This window comes from Cervus canadensis, chromosome 8, assembly GCF_019320065.1.
Source record: "Cervus canadensis isolate Bull #8, Minnesota chromosome 8, ASM1932006v1, whole genome shotgun sequence".
Lineage (NCBI taxonomy): Eukaryota > Metazoa > Chordata > Mammalia > Artiodactyla > Cervidae > Cervus > Cervus canadensis.
In genome coordinates this window covers 73,818,185-73,833,293 of record NC_057393.1, presented here as the reverse complement: position 1 = coordinate 73,833,293, position 15,109 = coordinate 73,818,185, and the positions used below count along the sequence as shown (strand labels likewise).

Here is a 15,109-nt window from a genome sequence, read left to right as displayed (position 1 = left end):
ATGGGGGCTTTCCTGGTGGCTCAGACAGTCAAGAGTCTGCCTGCAATGCGGGAGACCTGAGTTTGACTCCTGTGTCAGGAAGATCCCTTAGAGAAAGGAATGGCTACTCACTCCAGTCTTCCTGCCTGCAGAATTCCATGGACAGAGGAACCTGACAGGCTACAGTCCATGGGGTCACAAAGAGTTGGACATGACTGAGTGACTAACACGCACAGCTCAACAGAACAAAGCCCATGTATGACAAACCAACAGCAGACATTATTCTCAATGGTGAAAAAAAATGAAAGCATTTTGTTTAAGATCAGAAAGAAGACACGGGTGCTCACTCTTGTCACTATTAATTCAATATAGTTTTGCAAGTCCTAGTCATGGCAATCAAGAACAAAAAGAAATAAAAGGAATCCGAATTGGAAAAGAAGAAGTAAAACTGTCAGTGTTTGCAGATGACATGACACTACACACAGAAAATCCTAAATATACCACCAAAAAACTAACTAATCAATTAATTCAGCAAAGTTTCAGGACACAAAATTAATACACAGAAATCTCTTGTATTCCTATCCACTAACAACAAAAAAATGGCAACCCACTCCAGTATTCTTGCCTGGAGAATCCCAGGGACAGAGGAGCCTGGTGGGCTGCCATCTATGGGGTCGCACAGAGTCAGATACGACTGACATGACTTAGCAGCAGCAGCAACAACAAAAAATGAGAAAGAAAAATTAAGGAAACAACTCCACTTACCACTACAACAAAAAGAATAAAATACATAGGAATTAACAACCCACCTAAGGAGAAAATGACCTGTATGCAGAAAACTATAAGATACTGATGAAAGAGGACACAAACAGATGGAGAGATATATCATGTTCCTAGATTGGGAGAATCAATAATGTGAAAATGACTGTACTGCAGAAAGCAATCCACAGATTCATTGCAATGCCTATCAAATTACCAAGGCCATTTTTCACATAGCTAGAACAAAAAATTTTACAATTTGTATTGAAACACAATGTACCTTGCATAGCCAAAGCAATCTTGAGGAAAAAAAACAGAGATGGAGCAATCAGGCTTCCTGACTACAGACTATACTACAAAGCTACACTAATGAAAACAGTAGCATTCTAGCACAAAAAAAAAAACATAGATCAATGGAATAGAAAGCCCAGAGAGAAACCCGTAGACCTATGGTCACTGTGTCTTTGACAAAGGAGGCAAGAATATGCAATGAAGAAAAGACAGCCTCTTCAGTAAGTGGTGATGGAAAAGCTGGACAGCTACATGTAAAAGACTGAAATCAGAACACTTCCTAATACCATACACAAAAGTAAACTCAAAATGAATTAAAGCTCTAAATGTAAGGCTAGACAGACAAGTCTCATAATGGGAGAAAATATCTGCAAATGAAGCAAATGACACAGGATAACTTTCCAAAATATACAAGCAGCTCATGCAGCTCAGTATCAAATAACAAACAACGCAATCAGAAAATGGGCAAACCGACAATTATCCACAGAAGACATACAGACAGCCAACAACATGATGACACATGAAAAGATGCTCAAACTTACTTATTATTAGAGAACTGCAAATAAAAACTATGATGAGGTATCACCTAACACAGGTCAGAATGACCATCATCAAAAAAGGCCTACAAACAATAAATGTCACAGAGGGTATGGAGAAAAGGAAATCCACTTGCACTATTGGTAGATACGTAAATTGATACAACCACTATGCACAACAGTATGGAGGTTCCTTAAAAAACTAAAACTACCCATATGACCCAACAATCTCACTCCTGGGCATATATCCTGGAAACCCATAGTTGAAAAAGACACATGTACCCCAATGTTCACTGCAGCACTATTTACAATAGCCAGGACATGGATGCAACCTAAATGTCCATCAACAGATAAAGAAGATGTAGGACATATATACAAGGGAATGTTACTCAGTCATAAAAAGGAATCAAAGTGGGTCATTTGTAGTGATATGGATAAACCTAAGAGTCTGACACACCGAGAGAAGTGAGAAAGAGAAAAGCAAATATTGTATATTAACACATATATATGGAATCTAGGAAAATGGTACTGATAAATCTATTCACGGGGCAGCAGTAGAGATGTAAACGTAGAGAATGGACTTGTGGAAATGGTAGGAAGGAGAGGCTGTGTTGAATTTAGAGAGCAGCACTGACATATATACACCAGCTATCTGTTGTATATATGTACATATACACAGTATATACACTATCTGTTTAAAACAGATAGCTAGTTGGAAGATGCTATTTAGCACAGGGAGCTCAGCTTGGTGCTCTGTAATGACCCAGAGGGTTGGGAAGGGAGGTTGGGTGGGAGAGTCTCAAGAGGGAGGGGATATATGTGTATATATATATATATATAAAACTGATTCACATAGGGCTTCCCTGATAGCTCAGTTGGTAAAGAATCCGCCTGCAATGCAGGAGACCCCAGTTCAATTCCTGGGTCAGAAAGATCTGCTCAAGAAGGGATAGGCTACCCACTCTAGTACTCTTGGATTTCTCACTGTGGCTCAGCTGGCAAAGAATCCACCTGCAATGCAGGAGACCCGGGTTCGATCCCTATGATGGGATGATCCCCTGGAGAAGGGAAAGGCTACCACTCCAGTATTCTGGCCTAGAGAATTCCATGGACTGTATAGCCCATGGGGTCACAAAGAGTCACACACAACTGAGCAACTTTCACTTTCTTTTTCACTTTCATAACTCATTCACACACTCAACACTGTAAAACAATTATATTCCAATTTTTTAAAAAACCAATGTATGAAAAATTAACATATAAACGAAAATTAGACACTATTGGGCCAAGAATAGAGAGGAGAACATAGGACAGAAATGGTTACTTAGCCAAAAGCCAAGCAGGGCCGGGCTGAGACATTAAGAGAGAAAGTCAAGAAACGTTTCATTCAGAGTCATGAAAGAAGTGCCTAGTCAACAATACAGGGAAAGCTTAATGGCTACAACAAACTAATTGAGCCTAGAGATAATACTAGTGTGTCTGGAAGTGCAAGTTGGTAAATAATGGCTATTCATTCAGAAAACAGGAATTACACTGAATGCAAGAAAGGTAACAGGAAACTAAGACTCAACTCTCATATATTCTTAGTATACTTAAATGCGATATAAAATGAGATGACAGGTACAAGAGACCTGGCTTTTTTCTTCTTGAAAATGATTGCAAATAACAATAAAACAAATAAAAAATAATCAATACTTCCATCATCTAAACAATGACAATGGCTAAATTTTATTAAGCTTATTACATACCACGGATCATGTTATGCATTCTCTCAATTTTTAAATAATTTATCTTGGATGTACTCAACACTACCTAGTTTATCCTTATAACAAACACCATTTTTATATGTAATAGCTTGAGAAATCAAGGTTAAGAAAAATAATCAAATTTCACAAAACTAAGTAAATGTCTGAGCCCATAACTCAAACTCACATCCTATCTCAATGAGGAGCATGCTAAGACTCTTTAAGGGAGGTAGTAGCCCAAAATATGGCCCACAATCCAAGGAGCTTCCAGTAGTGATGGAGACCAGATTAATACACATGAAACACCATAAAATTATTTTATACTGACTACAAGATATAAACATAAAAAGAATGTTCTTATTTAGATACACTCATTCATTCAACAAATGTTTCCGGAGACCCTGATATGTGCCAGGCACCAGTAGTAGCAAAGCAGATACATCAGTATAGCAACAAAATTCCTGCCTATGGAGATCAGAGTCCTAACATGTATGTGCATGACTGGTAAGGAAATGGCAAGAAACAACAAGTCAGATGGTGGGTAAGTGCATTTTAGAAAGGAGAGAGAGATTTTCAGTGTTTTAAACTTTCTTTGATTAAGTTTATATGCAGTGATTACTCAATAATCAGAGAAAGTTTAAAATGCTGAAACACCAACCAACAGAATGATCTGATAATACTGGGGAAAGATTGGCAGTACACTTGATAACTCTTGAATTTGTGTATATTTGAAATTTTCATGATAAAAGAACAAAATATTCCAAGAATTCCCTGGTGGTCCAGTGGTTGGGATCTGTGCTTTCATTGCCAAGGGCCCAGGCTCAATCCCTGGTAGGGAAACTAAGATCCCACAAGCTGCTCAGGATGCCCCCACTCCCAAAAAAGACAAAAGATTTTCAGGAAGGATTCTAGCCCCCCAAATTATTATAAATAGACAGATATTTTCATAAATAACTTAAAATAATATTATATTTGTGGACATGTGTGAAGTGTTGGGCTTATTTCCAAAGTTGTACCAGTGAGGGCTTACTGTCATAGCTGATTTATATATGATTTTGTTAACAAAATTGAAAGTCAACATATATATATATATATATAAATGCACAAATGTGGGAATAATTTTTATTTAAAACTAAGTGTTTTTCTTCCCAGACAGTGTATTTCTCGAGAACACTGATAAATAACTTTGCATCTTTCTATTCCAAGTACATAACATGTGCTAGCATTTAACATAATCTTAATGTCTAATAGATAGTCATGTCAAAAAGTTTAATATAGTTTATGTATTTTAACTCTGCTAAAAGGAAGACTCTTTAATCTACTCCATCTGAGGCACTGGTTTTGCTTATATTTAAGAAATTTAAATAGGCAATTATGTAGAAAACATTATATTTTAATACTATTTCACAAGATTTAGGATTCTTACCATATTCTATCTATAGATTATGAAAACTATTAACTTTAAAAGGCAAGATACTAATTTCTTTTAAATGAGACAGATTATTTAAATGTAAGATACAACATGCATACTCCCTTCCTTGCATATGAGGAAGGTAAAATACTGCTACTAGAAATTTCTCCCAAAGAAAAAATTTGAATAAAAATGCTACTACCATCATGACTGCCCTGCAAAATTTTCCCACCTATTTCAATAGTTACAATCCACTGGGAATTATGAGGCAGAAACCTAAAAGCAATAACCACACAGTTATCCTGCTACAAAAATAAGGAAATGCCTTTTAACAATCTCTTCATATGAACACTTGCTATTTTGTCTTAAGACTTTTTCAGTGCTTGCAAATGAAGTACAAGGCTCACTTCACCTTGATCTCATTTCTCAGTTAAATTTTGGATATTTAAACACTTATGACTTTTTCCAACAAAATTTACATCTAAGTATAAACATATTTCCTTAAGCCAAACGCCAAAATGAAATCACTAGGTTGTTTCTTAGGACAACAAGAAATAAAATGTACTAAAATCCGAGATTATTCTGAGTGCGACTAAAAAGCAAAGAAGGAACTTGAATGATACATGGCACCCTTAAATAACCTTCAAAGACTGTACTGACTAAACTCTGGGGCGGGGGGTGGAAACTACCGTCACAGAATACATTAAATGCTAACTCAAAGGAGGTAACAGACATATTCTATTATCCTTTGGCATGTAACACTTTTTAGCACTATTAAATCTGATTTATTGGCATAAAAAGTTTTGATTAACAAAGATGAAACACAACATGGTCTTTGCTATTCTTCCCTAATATAAATTGTGTTGAAACAAGTTTGTGGTGTTTTTTTTTTGAGACTTCTTTTTAGTTTAGGAAAATACATCTAACTTGGCCTTTACTTTAATACATCAATAATCAAATTTTATCAATTCCATGTTCTTTGAATTAAAATAGTAATGAACACAAGTTAATATAATCTATAATTACATGTCCTATGAGTACATTCAGGCAATTTTGTTTTAAATTGTGATTTCTTTTGTTTTTTGTTTCCTAGCTAGGAAGTTCTGGTCCTTCACAGAAAGAACTGACCTAGAAAAATGGAGACACTACCTCACAGAGGATAAGGTCAGACAGCACAGTCTGACAAAATGCCTCTGGATACTGCTATCAGAAACTGTCGTTCTAAGTAGCTTCGACCTTGATAATAAAATCTGTAACAAACAACCTGGATAAAGAATCCAAAACTGGTGTTTATCTAGGAGTGAGAACAATGCAAGAAAAATCTTTGTACTGTATAAAACATCTTCAGTTCAGTTCAGTTGCTCAGTCGTGTCTGCCTTTGCAACCCCATGAATTGCAGCACGCCAGGCCTCCCTGTCCATCACCAACTCCCGGAGTTCACTCAAACTCATGTCCATCGAGTCAGTGATGCCATCCAACCATCTCATCCTCTGTTGTGCCCTTCTACTCCTGCCCCCAATCCCTCCCAGCATCAGGGTCTTTTCCAATGAGTCAACTCTTCACATGAGGTGGCCAAAGTACTGGAGTTTCAGCTTCAGCATCAGTCCTTCCAATGAACAACCAGGACTGATCTCCTTTAGGATGGACTGGCGGGATCTCCTTGCTGTCCAAGGGACTCTCAAGAGTCTTCTCCAACACCACAGTTCAAAAGCATCAATTCTTCGGCGCTCAGCTTTCTTCACAGTCTAACTCTCACATCCATACATGACCACTGGAAAAACCATAGCCTTGACTAGACGGATCTTTGTTGGCAAAGTAACGTCTCTGCTTTTCAATATGCTATCTAGGTTGGTCAAAACTTTCTTTCCAAGGAGAAAGTGTCTTTTAATTTCATGGCTGTAATCACCATCTGCAGTGATTTTGGAGCCCAGAAAAATAAAGTCAGCCACTGTTTCCACATCTATTCCCCAGGAAGTGATGGGACCAGATGCCATGATCTTGGTTTTCTAAACATTGAGCTTTAAGCCAACTTTTTCCACTCTCCTCTTTCACTTTCATCAAGAGGCTTTTTGGTTCTTCTTCACTTTCTGCCTTAAGGGTGGTGTCATCTGCATATTTAAGGTTATTGATATTTCTCCCGGCAATCTTGATTCAAGCTTGTCCTTCCTTGAGCCCAGCGTTTCTCATGATGTACTCTGCATATAAGTTAAATAAGCAGGGTAACAATATACAGCCTTGACGTACTCCTTTTTCCTATTTGGAACGAGTCTGTTGTTCCATGTCCAGTTCTAACTGTTGCTTCCTGACCTGCATACAGGTTTCTCAAGAGGCAGGTCAGGTGGACTGGTATTCCCTTCTCTTTCAGAATTTTCCACAGTTTATTGTGATCCACACAGTCAAAGGCTTTGGTATAGTCAATAAAGCAGAAAGAGATGTTTTTCTGGAACTCTCTTGCTTTTTCGATGATCCAGCTTAGTACTATATAAAAAACTTTATGTTTTTCAATATAGTGCAAAAGTAGAGAAGAATATGATCATCAGATGCCGTATTCCATAAAATTTGGTATCTATTCATGATAAAAAGAATCAGACAAAATACGAAAAGTTCCTCAACCAGCAGAGACAAACATAATATGGATAAATCTTAAGTGTGAAATCACAGCTATTAACTACTTCAGTGACAGTCCAATGAATAAAGACAAAAAACTTTTTTCTAAATTTAAAAATCACTGAAACACATCAAAAAATACATAAATACATGCAGAAAACAGTACAGAATGAAATGTCAATAAATATGTTAGTACTTCCTAAACTGATGTAATTGCAATAAAAAATATCCACAGTGATTATTGTGCAATTTGACCAGTTAATTTGCTACTAACTGTGGTATTTCAGTTCTACAATGTCCTCTTGATTCACTTTCATTTTTAATTTTCTTGAATGTGTCTTTATTTTACAGTTTGAGTCTTCATTATACCATTATGTGGATATTCTGTTCATCTGTTTCTACTGTACATTGGTTTATTTGGTTTTTCATCCCTGTATCCTTTTAGGCTGGACAGAGATCTTCTAACTGGTTTTGTCAGATACTATATACAAGAAAGAAAAGAGATAATTTGAAGCTTTTGGTAATATTATCTTTCCAGGGATAGAATAACATTTGTTTTTAACAGGCAGCTTAAAGCAAAGGATACTAGTAAAGCTTGGATCATTGTAAACCAGTGATGGAGATGACTGAACACTGGGCTTTAATTCCTATAAAGCCTGGTCTATTTCAGTATACTATTTAGTGTTTCTTAAAAGGGGGTGACTTTGTTGACCAGAGAACATTTGGCAATATATGGAAACATTTTCCATCATCACAATGAAAATACAAGTAGGGGCTGGTACAGGTGTCTACTCAATAGAAAGAGGAATGTAGCTAAACGTCTTTCAATGTACAAGACAGTTTCCCACAACAAAGAATTACTCATCCACAGTGTCAACAGTGCTGAAATTGAGAAACACTGATTAGAGTATAGTTTCCTCAGGTTTTCACATAAAATCTAAGAAATTTAAGCAAACAGTTTTCTTCTGAAAGGTCATGAACTCAAACTTTTTATCTTCCTAGTCCAGTAAGTGTGACAAGATAGCTACTTAGCTTCTCAGCCTCTTGGTGGTCTTCTCTAGAATCTGCACACCATAGGGGATAAAAGAAAGCCCAAATGCCAGTCTCAATATATTAGCTTTCTTTCCCCCCCCAGAGCTTTAACCCTGTAATTTTTCACAACTTTTTTTTCACACACTCTATATGACGTCCTAAAGATTATTTAATTTTTATTCAACTTCTCCAGGGGCTCTCAATAGTGGAGCTGATTCAAATTATCTTCTCTACCTGACAAGATTCTAAATATATATAGGAGAACAAAAGGACAAGAAGCAGCACTATACTCCTGAAGAACAATAAAATGGTTGGCTTGGCTTGCCCCACCAGATTTCAAGCCATTCTGACAAACACACAAGAAAAAAACATTTTTTTAATTTAAAAAATGAGACCAAAAACCCGAAGAACAACAACAACAAAAAATCCTCAAATAAATAAAGAAATACTAATTACACTATGTGCTACTAGAATATGAATATGGAGGGGGGGAGGATAGAAAAGATAAATCCTCCAAATAAGCTAAACATACATGGAAACAAATGACAAAAGCAGGCATTAAAGACTGACAGAAAAAGGACCGAGTCTTTACTGAGGCAACTGATAACACAAATAAAATAAGAAAGTGAACATTTAACAACTACCTCACAGCATATACAGTCAATTCTAGCTGGAATAAACAGGAAGGAAAAAAAAAAAAAAAACGTGCATGGCAGCTAAAAACAAAATGAATGAAAAAACTACCAAACATAATCAAACTGTAAAATGGACAACAGTCATGGTCAGATTTTTTTTTTTTTTTTTTTTTTATGGTCAGATATTTAACTGAAGAGGAAATACAGATGGCAAATAAGCACATGAAATCAACATCATTAGCCATTAGAGAATTACAGACTAAAACTACAGCATGGTATTATTTCACAAATAACTGAATGACTAACATAAAATAATAGTGACGACACCAAATGCTGGCAAGAACACAAAGAAACTGGACCGTTCATGTATTACTGACGAAAATGTAAAATGTTATGCTCACTACAGAAAAGAAAATGTCAGTTTCTTATAAACCAAACATGTACTTGCCACATGACCCAGTAAAATAAACTTTCAGGTGGCATTTATCCCAGAAAAAAAACAAAACAAAACTAATGTCAAAACAGAAAACTGTTGATGAATGTTCATAGCACCTTTATTCATAATAGCAAAAAACTGGAAATAATGCTAATGTCCTTCAACAGGTGAAGATGAAACAAACTGGTACATCTATACCTTGGAAATGTTACTCAGCAACAAAAGAAACTTACTGGTTCACACACAAACTTAAGGAAATTGTGCTTAGTGAAAAATTCCATCCCTTTTCAGATGGATACAGTATGATTCCACTGAGACAATATTGTTGAAATTATAGAAAAAGCTTAGTGGTTTTCAGGGACTGGGAACTACAAACAGAAGTTCTCCTGAGGGATCCACATGATGGAAATATTCCGTATCTTGACTGTGGTGGTAGTCACATAAGTCTAAACAGTGATCAAACTGTATACAACACATACAATCACAAAGTACATTAAAAAAACTGGTGAAATCTGAATACACAACTGTATTTCCTCACTGTTCGGCAATAATTCAGCACTATTCAGCAATAATGCTGAATTATACTATTGCTGAATAAGATGTCATACTATTAGGAGAAACTAGGTTTCTTTCTGTGTTTCCCCAGGTAAGTCTCTTTCCCTCTCTGAGCCTCAGGTCCTGGTCTGTAGGTGGATTCTAATTCTACCAGTTTCTTCTAGCCTAGCAAGTATAAAGAAACTCATCCTTAGACTGCAGGTGTACTATAGGGACGCCACTGAAAAGAAAGGCAGAAATGCGACAAATTCAGGACAGCCAGTCTCTGTGCCCAAATGAATGCCAGACAGCTCAGAGAAAGAGGAGCAATCCTGTGGCCCCAGAAACCATTTATTCATGAGCAGGGTGACAATAAACAGCCTTGAAGTACTCCTTTCCAAATTCTGAACCAGTCAGTTGTTTCATGTCTGGTTACAATTTTTGCTTCTTGACCTGCATACAGGTTTCTCAGGAGGCAGGCAGAGTAGTCTGGTATTCTCATCTCTTGAAGAATTTTACACAGTTTGTTGTGACCCAAACAGTTAAAGGTTTTGGCATAGTCAATGAAGCAGAGTAGATGTTCTTCTTAAATTCCCTTGCTTTTTCTATGATCCAACAGATGTTGGCAATTTGATCTCTGGTTCATCTGCCTTTTCTAAATCCAGCTTGTACATCTGGAAGTTTTCGGTTCATGTGCTGCTGAAGCCTAGGTTGAAGGATTTTGAGCACTACCTTGCTAGCATGTGAAACGAGTGCAACTGTGCGGTAGTCTGAGCATTTTTGGCATTGCTGTTCTCTGGGATTGGAATGAAAACTGACCTTCTCCAGTCCTATGGCCACTGCTGAGTTTTCCAAATTTGCTGACATACTGAGTGCAACACACTAACAGCATTATCTTTCAGGATTTGAAATAGTTCAGCTGGAATTTCAACACCTCCACTAGCTTTGTTTGTAGTAATGCTTCCTATGGCCCACTTAACTTCACACTCCAGGATGTCTGGCTCTAGGTGAATGATCACACTGTCGTGGTCATTTGGGTCATTACGACTTTTTCTGTACAATTCTTCTGGATATTCTTGCCACCTCTTCTTAATCTCTTGTGCTTCTGTTAGGTCCTTGCTGTTTCCGTCCTTTATTGAGCCCATCTTTGCATGAAATGTTCCCTTGGTATCTCCAATTTTCTAGTAGAAATCTCTAGTCTTCCCCATTCTATTCTTTTCCTCTATTTCTTTGCTTTGTTCACTTAAGAAGGCATTTTTTATCTCGCCTTTCTATTCTCTGGAATTCTGCATTCAGTTGCATATAATTTTCCCTTTCTCCCTTGCCTTTCACTTCTCATTTCAGCTATTTGTAAAGCCTTCTCAGACAACCATTTTGCCTTTCTGCATTTCTTTTTCTTTGGGATGGTTATCATAAGTTTGTTTTCTAAGTCTGTGAGTTTGTTTCTCCTTTGTAAGTAAATTCATTTGTATCATTTTTTTGGATTTCAATTATAAGTGATATCATACGATATTGTCTTTCTCTGACTTACTGGATTTATTATGATAATCTCTAGGTCCATCCATGTTGCTGAATATAGCATTGCTTTATTTTTAAATTTAACTGCTGTTTTATACTGAAGTATAGTTTATTTGCATATTTTTTATGGCTCAATAATATTCCATTATGTGTGTGTATATTATATATACACCCACACACATACATACACCACATCTTCTTTATCCATTCCTCTGTCAATGGACATTTTGGTTCTTCCATTTTTGGCTATTTTAAGTAGTGCTGCAATGAACATTGACATGCATGTATCTTTTCAAATTATGGTTTTCTCTGGACATATCCAGAGAAAATGCCCAGGAGTGGGAATGCTGGATCTTATGGCAGTTCTATTTTTACTTTTTTTACGGAATTTCCACACATTCTCCGTAGTAGCTGTATCAATTTACATTCCTACCAGCAGTACAGGCTGGATCAGGAAGATCACCTGGAGTAGGAAATGGCAACCCACCCAAGTATTCTTGCCTGGAAAATTCCATGGACAGAGGAGCCTGGCATGTTATAATCCACAGGGTTGCAAACAGTCAGACATGACTGAGCACTCATGTGCAGCAATGCTGGAGGGCTCCTTTTTCTTCACACCCTCTCCAGCATGTATTGTTTGTAGACTTTTTGATGATGGCCATTCTGACTAGGCAGGATGTAGTTAATATGGAGAGTAAAAGGTGATTAGACAGAAATGAATTAGGCCTGTGAGGCGATAATGGAACAAAAAAGGAAATGTGGTAAGCCAGTATATGTAAGATTTTTTAATAAAACAAAGAGTTCATACTATTGCTTCCAATCAAGACATTTACTATTAATGAAATAGAACTAGAAGTCAAAAATAAAGCAACACATATATCAAGCGATTTTCAATAGAGATGCCAAAGCAATTCAATGGAAAAATAAGTCTTTTCAACAAATGGTGTTGGTACAATTGGATATTCATTTCCCAAGAACAAAAGAATTTCTACCTTTCCCTTGTACCATGAACAAAAACCACCTTCTACGGTAGACCTAAATATAAAATTAAAAAGCATGAATCTTTTAAAAGAAAACCTCTATGATCTAGATCTGGGCAGAAGTGCCTTAGTTTATTCACTATGATATAAACATACCGTATCTTGGGAGCATAAAACATACCGTATCTTGGGAGCATAAAACATACTGTATCTTGGGAGCATAAAAAAAAAAATTATTTCTCACAGTTTAGGAGGCTGGGGAATCCACGGTCAAGGTTTGAGCAAATGTCTGGTGAGGGCCTGCTTTCCGGCTCATAGATGTGTCTTTTCACTATGTCCTTAAGTAGTAAAAGGGAAAAGGAGCTTTCTAGGGCTGCTTTTATAAGGGCACTAATCCCATTCATGAGGGCAGAGTTTAGTCTCATCACCTCCCAAAGGCTTCACCTCCTATCATCACTCTGCAGGTATTACAAAATATGAACTTGGGGAGACGCTAGCGTTCAGTCCACAGCACTGAGAAATGGTCACAAACTAAAGGAAACTAGAGAAACTTGACAACCAAATGCAATGTGGTAGCTTGGACTGATCCTAAAACACAAAGAGGACATTGATGTAAACAATGATGAACTCTAAATAAGGTCTCAACGGTAATGTCACTTCTCGGTTTTGACAATTATATCATGGTCATGCAAATTTTTAACAATGAGGAAAACTGGATGACAAGTATAAGGTAAAACTCTACTTTGTACTAACATGCAGCTTTGTCCACTCTAAATTATCAAAAAATAAGTTTTTAATATTTTAAAATATTTTTTAAAAAATGGGCAAAGAGTTGATCAAAAAATACATACACTGTGCCAGACTCACAGGACAATATAGATGATGTCTAATTTGCATACAACAGTGAAATCAGGGGGGAAACAAAGTTAATATATGATGATTCTCCAGTAACTGACCTCTATACCTTTCTCGCCTCCTTCCTAACAATTTGGGACTCATCAACTTCTCAGTCTTTCCTTGACTACCTATATAAAGGATAGGATGATTTTTAGTGAAAAAGGCAGAGTAAATATAAAGGAAAAGAAGAGAATACATAAGGACTGGAGGCTGAAAGATGTGAAGACTGTACTAGGGATTAGGTTGGGACTGTTTTCAAAAGATAAAATTTTTATAAGTAAGGGCTATGCACAGAAAGCAAATCTACAAGTATAAAAGCTGGGAAAAAAAGGTTTTGTTTTAGAAAAAAGCCTGCTGTGCGTTACACATACAACCTAGTTATGGTTATTTTTTGAAGCTACAGAAAAAATAAAAATAATTTCCATACCCTTAGATAACTGCAGTATTAAAGAGATTAATACTGAGTGCCACTGAGGTACTAAGTAAGGAGACCTGACTTAACCTGGATAGGAGATAAGTTTGAGTCTTTAAAAAATGGGCTCTTATAAAATTTGTTCAATTCTCCTTGATTTTATAAACTTAAAAGATTGTAATCAGTCACCTTCATTTTGAAGTACTGTGACTTTCTGTGTATTTGATTCAGATGTCCTAGGAACCAGTTTGTTTCTTCAGGCTAGTCACTTGGGAAATGGGAATGTGTCTATGTAGTAGAAATCCTTATAAAATCACAAATTTTGAAATGTAAACAACAAAGAGTACTTCTCATCACAAATAGCAGAAAAGTAACTTGAGGATAAAATAATTATAAGATTAGACAGACATCTCAGAATCCAAAAAGGAACAAAAGACGAGGGTCTCACAGATTACATCTATACCTAGGAGTTGTTAAGAACCGTTAACGGTCCTCTTCATCTCTCACTGCTGCTTCTTTTTTGAAGACTGAAGCTTCATACTAGAGAAAAACTAAAACTTGTATGTGTACCTATTCAAAGAGGGCCACTCACATTATTCCAAGTTTAGCAATATACAGGCTAGGTGTCCATCCTTGATCTGATCATCAAAGACTAGGAGAAAGAAGGATGCTGCAATACAAAAGAAAGCCATTCAGGTTTTCTGATACTGAAGGGAAAAAGGCAGTTTTCAGAAAAACTGTTATCTTCAACAAAGAAGGTGCTTTTCAGCACAGTTAAAAAATAATATAAATATATGTAACATTTTGGGGCCTCCCATATATCTTACAGGCAGATTATCAAATGTAATTCATGTTTTCGTATTTAAATCTTTAAAAGAAAAAACCACTACATTTTTTTTTTGTTTGTATTACATGGGATATCAACTAAATAGTTCAAGAATCCAGTATTTTCTGAGCTACCAGATATTTTTCTATGACCTTATATTTAAGGTAACTACCATGTCTGAAATCAATTTTTGCACTGGTCTAATAAGTAACCTAGAACAGGGATGGTCTGATTCAGCTGCTGCTGCTAAGTCACTTCAGTCATGTCTGACTCTTTGTGACCCCATGGACTGTAGCCCACCAGGCTTTTCTGTTCACAGGGATTCTCCAGGCAGGAATACTGGAGTGAGCTGCCAAGCCCCTCTCCAGGGGAACTTCCCAACCTAGGGATCGAACCCAGGTCTCCCACAGTTCAGGCGGACTCTACCATCTAAGATACCATGGAAACCCCTATTTCCTCCTATTTTGCTCCTATTTCAAATTACCTTAGAAAATCAGTGTCACAGTAAACT

The 15,109-nt window shown here is 36.6% G+C and overlaps 1 protein-coding gene across 3 annotated transcripts in view; it reads right to left on the bottom strand.

Moving 5' to 3' along the window:
- Positions 1 to 15,109, bottom strand: part of JMJD1C (jumonji domain containing 1C) — a 302,362-nt gene that overhangs the window by 139,602 nt on the left and 147,651 nt on the right. Inside the window, exon 1 of one of the 3 annotated variants that reach the window (XM_043476850.1) lies at positions 14,365 to 14,442. The exons of the other annotated variants lie outside the window; for them this stretch is intronic. The gene's annotated coding sequence lies outside the window, so the exon portion shown is untranslated. Of the gene's footprint in view, positions 1 to 14,364; positions 14,443 to 15,109 lie in introns of those variants that run through there. 3 annotated transcript variants of the gene reach the window in all.